The sequence below is a fragment of the Scylla paramamosain genome, unplaced genomic scaffold, assembly GCF_035594125.1.
Source record: "Scylla paramamosain isolate STU-SP2022 unplaced genomic scaffold, ASM3559412v1 Contig13, whole genome shotgun sequence".
Lineage (NCBI taxonomy): Eukaryota > Metazoa > Arthropoda > Malacostraca > Decapoda > Portunidae > Scylla > Scylla paramamosain.
In genome coordinates, this window is record NW_026973678.1 from 1,289,944 (window position 1) to 1,298,152 (window position 8,209).

Below are 8,209 nucleotides of genomic sequence, written 5' to 3' on the forward strand. Positions count from 1 at the left end.
TTCCTTTTCTTACACTTATTCACTGTTTTACTTTAATCCTATGCTATTAGACTGGTAGTAGTAGTAGTAGTAGTAGTAGTGTTTTACTTTATTCCTATGCTATTAGACTGGTAGTAGTAGTCAGTTAGTCAGTCAGTCAGTCAGTCTGTCTGTCTGTCAGTCAATTATTTATTCTTTCTCATAATATACAGTAAGCTGTACATCACAATGATGATGAGAGGAACATACATACGTACGTACTGAAGATGTATGTTGAGTATGTGTGAGGAGTACTCAACTTACATAATAAATTAGTATAGCATATTATGCATATGGTTTTCGGTTATGATCCCGTTTCTTCCACACACACACACACACACACATACTGATTACATTAAATTTTGACGTCAAAGCCTGCGCAAGTAGGAGCTGTACCTACCTTGCATATTCTCTTTCTCATGACGGCGGTCAAGGAACACCACACACACGTCAGCGGAGGGAAAGGAGGAAAAGAATAAAGAGAAGGAAGAAGACGAAGATGACATGGCGGCGGTGGTGGTGATGGTTGTAGGGTAACGCACAGCTTGCTTCCCTCCACCACCTCTGCCACACTTCACAGCTCCACCACACCTTCCTCACACACACAGCAGCCCAGTGTGGTAGTGTTCAAGTCACCGTCAAAGTAGCCTAACTCACAGCGTCAAGAGATAGAAGTGTTCAGCGAGGAGCCACAAAACACGCCACAGCAGAGAAAAGCGCGCGCAAACTGGAGAGGAGTTTTGTGCTGTTGACTGTTCACATTTGTTGTCTTAGTTTAGCTAATAGAATAATAAGTACATTTTATTTATTTACAAGTGGAAGTAAAAGAACTGCTAAATATCCGGTATCTCAAGCCATACGCTCTTCACATGGAAGAAGCGGCACCACCGCGTGTTCGCGCGCAAACTGGATAGGAGTCTTGTGCTGTTGACTGTTCACATTTATTGTCTTAGTTTAGCTAATAGAATAAGACTAATAGAATAAGAAGTATTTTGTTTATTTACAAGCGGAAATAAAAGAACTGCTAAATACCCGGTATCTCAAGCCATACGCTCTTCACATGGAAGAAGCGGCAACACCGCGTGTTCCAGCAATGTTGCGAGCTGATGTCTGGCCCACCTCCTCAACTCACCATTTCAGCATATTTCCTCCCAGGCTTGTTTCTTCTGCTGTATATTAAGAGCCTGTCGTTTGGATACGAAAATAGATAAATAAAAATAAGTAAAATGTACTTATTTTTCGAAAAATAAAATCACAGCTAGACTAGATTTTATTATGAATCATTACTTGTTATAGTCTTCTAATAATAAATCAAATATCAAAACAATGCCAACTCCATTAATAGAAAAGAAAGAATAATGATATTGAGCCGAAATGTTTTTTTTTTTTCCTCCTTTCCTCGGTACCTAGTCACTTTTCCTCCCCTTCATACTTTTCCTCTACCCTTCATCTTTCTTCCTTCTCCTACTGCTATATAACACGAGTCTAGAAACAGCTAGAAATCTAGAAATTTACGCTAAATATTGACGGGGAGAAACTGTTACCGTGGCAGAGACGGGGCGGGGCGGGGCGGGGCGGGGCTCGGCGGGGCTCGGCAGGTTGGGCCCCAAGGATACGGTGGTGTTTATGCGTCTGCCCTCTGTGTACGTGTGTGTGTGTGTATGCGCGCGTTTAACTGAATAGCTGCTCTGTGTGTGTGTGTGTGTGTGTGTGTGTGTGTGTGTGTGTGTGGCAAAAAAACGGAAGTATTGGTTTGATGGTTGATTACTCTTAGGTTATAGTTGAACGTTACATTGTAACGTTTGTTGTAACGTTTTCTTCACTGAGGACGACACCTGCATCACAGCCACTGACGGTGACTCGCTGCACTCTTACAAGAAGTGAAGGAAAGGAAGCCTAACGATGCCTAACGATGCTTAACGAAGGGCCTGCATCACCATCTCCTGACTCTTCTCCACACATTCACAAAAAAGTGGCCGCTTTGCCGCGCTGCCCAACGAGGAGTAGCTCTGCGTCACTATCCTACCGGCGGGGACACTTCCCAAAGCTGACTTAAAAAGCAAAGCCCTGGAAGCAAGGAAGGCGGTCAAGTTGAGCGCACGTAAGCCAGAGAACAGCCTCATCAGCTCACCAAAGTCAGTGTGGCAAGACGCACGGCAGCAAGTAGCAGATAGTCATCAGCCCCGTCCTCGCCTTCACAACGCCCACAAAACCAGTCATCAGCGTCATCAGGTATTGATTGTCAGTCGTCTCGCCCTAAGAAAAGTATCCACTCCCGCCCCTCCGAGGACCATGAAAGCTGCCCACCGAGCTGTCTGCCCGGGGCCGTCTTAAAGAGAAGGATTCTATCTGCTGAAGGGAAGGTAACTGAAGGGAAGGAGGAGTTCTTAAGGGAAGGATGAGTTCTTACATAAAGACTGGCGCGTGTGTACCGGTGTGCAAGAACGGCAACAATAATAGCAGCAGCAGCAGGAGAAGGCGGAGGAAGAGTGTTAGTAATTGACACTTGGAGACAATAATTCAGAAGGTGAAAATGGACTTAATACATAAACAATAAATCAGTTTGGCCTGTCCTTGTTTTTAGCTTTCTTTTTTATTATTATTTCAGAGAGAGAGAGAGAGAGAGAGAGAGAGAGAGAGAGAGAGAGAGAGAGAGAGAGAGAGAGAGAGAGAGAAACGGTAAAAAGAAACAAGAAATAGAAGCAAATGCATAATAAAATGACGGCAAAGACGATAAAGAAAATACAAGTAAAAACAGAAGATGAACAACATGACAACGATAACGAACAAGAATCACTATACTCTACCTCCTCCTCTTAGCACAAAAGACACCGCTGACCCATACACACACATGTTCAGTAACTAACCACGGCCACCCTCAACCAGATTCAGTCGCTCGAGCGTCACTCACGTCCACTGCTGACTCGCTGGCTCGCTGACTCTCTGCCCCATTGCTTCGCTCCTCATCCTTCTCGAATACACGAGGTGAAAGGCTAGCCAGGTACTCACATCCTCGTTCTCTGCTCTCCACCAGGGGACAAAAAGGCCTCTTACTATTCATGGGATGTGATATGAAAGTGAAATTAAGTACTGGTAGGCTTACAGATATACGAGTACTACTAAGCATATTTGTAACGCTGGCACACTTTTGAGGCTTTTTGCAATAAAATATATATATAATGTTGCTTTGGTCTCTTTTTCACCTCTCTTGTTCCTCTCTAAGATTTTGTTTTTCCATATTGTATTTTTATGTTCTTATTTACTTTTTATTGATAAGAGGGTATAGGAAAAATAAATAAATAAAAAGGCCCACTGAAGGTTCTAGTCCACAAAAAGTGCAGTCAAGAGGGCTGTCCAAAATTTGAGGACTAGTGTCATGAAACATTTCCTCTCGAAACAGTTCAGGTGATAAGCAGGAGGTAATACAGAAGCAGGCAGAGAGTGGTGCTTGTCTCACTTGTCTAAATACCGGCACAAGGACTTTTTTGCTACATCTATTTCATATTTATCTATAATTTTTCATATTTCTTTTGAGACCAAAGTTACCTTAGAGTTATATGAAAGCGACGAAGGAACGTAGAAATAATTAATATTTTTATATTCTTTTCACCTTATTGGTGTTATTTTTTGTTCTTTTTCTTTTGATAACAATTTCTATCTTTTATGGAATAGTTGATTGAGTGACTTCTTTTTAATTCTCTCATTTTATTTTTATTTCTGCATTTCATTTTTTATTTATTTTCTTCCCTTAAAACCGAAATTGCCCTTGTAATATTTTAAATGGGAAATAAAGTTACCTTCAAACAAATCACTTTTTACCTTTTTTTCCCTTTTTTCCCTCCACTCCCTCGCTGCCGCCTGCCAAAATTAATATCCACAGGAAGGGCGGTGCGTGTCCTTGGAAACAGAAGCAATTAAGCCCTATGATATTATGCACAATGTTATTATTTTCGCTAATAGGAATAATAGTAGTAATAACTCTCTCTCTCTGTGTGTGTGTGTGTGTGTGTGTGTGTGTGTGTGTGTGTGTGTGTGTGTGTGTCAGGAGTCGCGGAGCGGATGTAAAAAATTCGGTCATGTTTTCCTCAACATACTAATCATATTCTGGAATTTTAATATATATAAGAATTAAAAATACATCACTCGCTGCTGTGTTCTGCAGAGAGAGAGAGAGAGAGAGAGAGAGAGAGGCGGGGCGAGCGCAAAGGTACAAAATAAAACTGGTATTGTTCGTGGGCAGGGTAAAAACACTTGTTGGTCCTGTGATTAATTAAGCGTACGCGGTAGTAGGAGACAATGAGATGATGAATTTTGACCCGACTCTATTTGGTAATCCCGTGTGTGTGAAAGCCTCCCACACACACGGGAGAGGCACACTCCATCATGAGCAGCAGCGAGTAGGAGGCGGCGGCGGAGGAAGGAGAATATCTGTAATTGAGGGCAATGACCCAGAACACCCAAGCTCATGCAATCTGATCTAGCTGAAATACCGGCTGTCCGTCTTTCATCTTGTCTTCTTTTAGGTTAAGATGTTACTGGCCTTTTCTTTTTTCTGCCTCCGCAACCTATTATATTAAAGTAGGGGTGTTTTGTTATTTTTTTCACCTGAAATTCCTAGATAAGTCACTTCACTCCATTAACATTATCTGATAAGTATGTGAAACCTCTAAGAATGTATTTCTTGTTTACTTCTTTTCACTTATCCAACTCCCTCATTCTTTATAGTGTCTCTTATTTCGGCATCAGTTATCCAGTTCACCCTCTTCACCGTTTAAAAATTCTACATATTGTTAAGTCTCTGAAATCTGCAAAGAATTTCTCTCCTCTCTTTCTCCACTTCTTTTCTCTCATCTGTATCCACTGTTCTCTTCTCATGTTAGATTTATTGCAGTCACTTCATTTCGCTAAATTTTTCTAATAAATGTCTGGAATCCAAGGATTTTCTCTCTCTCCACTTCTTCCCACTCGCAGGCTCATAAGCTCTAATGCTTATCTATCTCTCCTCGTGTGTTTTTGTTCTTATCCTTAAAATAATGCGCCTCCTTTACCTTCTTAACCTTCCAGCGGCGGATCGTTCATAATAATACCTAACTACATTCTTTCCCACTAACTTTCCCAGCCAAGACTGATTTTACTCTTCAAATCTGACTCAAATATTTTCTTCTCCCTTGCGGTTTAGTTTGGTCTCAAAATTCATCCAGAAACATTACATACATTTTTTTTTTCAGAACCATTTTTATTCTGATTACAAACACTCATGCTCAGACAAAGAAAGATTATCTTTCTGTTCAACTTTTTTCTTTGATGTCAGAATATTTCTACGTTAAGCTTCTCTAGCACTTTTCCCTATGTTAAAATTTTTATTGCACTAATGACACTGGCTGGAACCTTCCGCTCATGCTAAAACGAAACAAACGTAAAATCTTCCCTTTCCCACTCTTATTTTTATACATCACAGACAACGCAGCATTTACGTCCTGTTCACACAACAACTTCCCTCCTCACGAGTCTCTTTATCCTAATTAGTCAGCACATTAAAGGACTTAAGATAGATGAATAACACTAAAAACAGTAAGCACGGAGCGGTATGTTACTCAACTATTCACCATGACTGCACATTTAACTGAATACAAGTTTACTGTCCCTCCGCCACTGTTCTGTCTTGTTGCTTATGACAAAACACAATGTAATATAGGAATACTTGGTTTTGTTCCCGCCTGTCTAAGCTGCAGGTAAGGTTATGAGTACTGTAACACCCACTCAGGGGCGTCACACAAGGGTATTTCTTCTTGGTATATTATTACGCCTCGTTATTGACACTCGTTCATTCTTGTGCGTGTTTACTTGTCCCATATGGTGAACGTGAGGGTGAACGACAGGGTGAACGTGAGGGTGAACGCGAGGGTGAACGGTCCAACTGGAAAAGGACCCTTAATTAATCTCTATGCAATACAAAATTAACATAAGTAACATCACAAAGTCCACATGAAGGCATTGGAGCAACACATTAATGAAATCACTATGAACACGTGTCAAAAAGAAAAAAAATAACAAATACATGATAAATAAACTACTAGATGATAAATAAACTACTAGCTAACAAGCTATGGTGACTATCCTTACGGTGTAAAGACCCTTCTGGGTCACAAATCTCACATGAATGTTCGATTACCTAACTGCGACAATTTACGTTGAAATATCACAAAAACACAACATATATGTAACAGTTCTAGGTGTAAGGTAAAGTAAATACAACAGGAGAGAATAACAAGCAACAAATTACTACACATTCCTAATATATTCCTAATCCTATCACAAATGTAATAGAGGAACACTCACCAATCTCTGGCGCTCACAGGGAATAAATCCACAGGTTTCAATCCAACAAGGTGTGTGCGGCTGCTATACCACAGATAGACTGCCGGCTTGACCTCCCTCCCTGAGCTACCTTCCCTCGGTTTACCGCTCGAGGGATTCATACACGAATGAAACACTCATTACCACTCATTATTCCCAGGTAGTTATCATATGAAACGAGCAAATACTATGAAACAAACAAATATGAAACGAGCAATATACAGAAATAATTTGTATAGTGACCACCATCAAACACCATGTGTTACAAGTACACCATTGCTCTGTCTAGTCCCTCATCACCAAACACGAGGAACACTCTCTCATTTCCCGTCTGTCCCCAGTGCAGGTAAGGTTAACAGTATATATGTAATAGCAAAACTGTGTATTGGTGGGCAGGTTCGCACAATCAGTATTTAATAATGCTGTAGGAATAATAGATGCTTGCCACTCTGGTATTCTGCCCCTCCACCTTACTTTCCACACGTCCAAAGTAGCGATGGTGGTGGCAGCAATAATAAAAGCAAAGTTTTCAGTATGTAATTCTCTTCCTCTTTTTATTTATTCTCTCTCTCTCTCTCTCTCTCTCTCTCTCTCTCTCTCTCTCTCTCTCTAGGATCCTGGAAAGCAGAGCAACACATTTACACAAGTCAGCATGAACATCCTTATCTGAAGAGTAATTAATTACGGTGACAGAATTATCTGGCGCAGCTGGAGGTGCAGTGCCGTGCCAATGCTTCTTGCGGCAAATGTCTGCAACATAGGCCTATTCTGAATCACTTCCGCGCCGCACCACCACTACTTTCAAGAGGCTCTAGCTGAAGTGATTTTTTTCAAGAAATATACTTGGACCTACGTTTGTATATACATACACGAACTGCCGCTGTTGACTTCTTGCAGCGTCTTTTATATTCTTACGTTCTTGTTATGGTCGTAAGTTGTCCGCTGGCACCGAGTGAAAGTGAGCGGGAGCCAACCGTCTTGTACAAGCAGACAGGCGCTGAGAACCTGGCGCGTGGGAAGCTGTCATTGCACTAATGCCCGCACAGTGGCACCAGTTTCCGGTTTTGTCTGTTTTTTCTCCACTTAATACATGTCGACCTTATTACCGGAAAACCGCAATTTGGCGCGACTTAAGTGAACATTAGAGAGCATTTCCATAAAGTCCCTCCGGTAAGTATTCGTAATGGTGAGTAATGCTGCTGTTTACTTGTTCAGCGTCGGACCTCAGCCGCGTCTTCCCGCCGCGTCCTGCAGCCCGTAACGAGGCAACTTCTGCCCCGCGTCCTAACTTTTGGTACAAGACTCGCAGCTTTATGTCTGGACACACTTAGCGAAGAGAAGGAAAGAAGGAAGAATCTCAGCATTCATATTTATTTCAATGTAAACTTGCTTCCTCATGCGTGCCCATTGTAGTCACCCACACTACTTATGTATCTGCCTAAACTATGCACACTAAATTATACACTACGCCTGTACGAAACGAATTAATTTGGCAGCTGCACTTAACTCTGGCGGGGGATTCCTGAAATGCTGACGATGATGACTAGTGTGTATTTTTGACCTTTAAATATGGTTCGTAAATATAAGCGAAGCAGCTTCGTCCTCTTGTTTGTCAGTGAATCAGTGAGTGAAGCAGTCTCTCTCTCTCTCTCTCTCTCTCTTATACTGGTAATATCTGAATCAATTGGCTTCGGTAAAGATGATTACACAACACACAGCAACCATTAGTTCAAGAGAGAGAGAGAGAGAGAGAGGGAGAGATTATGTAGGTCCGAAGGAAGTAAAGAAAAAGAAAGGAATTGAAGGAAGTGTGTTGAGTGCAAGAGGGACTCAA

General features: G+C 41.5%; 1 long non-coding RNA gene across 1 annotated transcript; it reads right to left on the minus strand.

Moving 5' to 3' along the window:
• Positions 1 to 4,327: 4,327 nt before the first annotated feature.
• On the minus strand, positions 4,328 to 6,504 carry LOC135097151 (uncharacterized). The gene is made up of 2 exons (XR_010265415.1): positions 6,358 to 6,504; positions 4,328 to 5,935 (listed from the first exon to the last, which is right to left on the minus strand). It is a non-coding gene; the product is annotated as an uncharacterized LOC135097151 (long non-coding RNA).
• Positions 6,505 to 8,209: the final 1,705 nt, after the last annotated feature.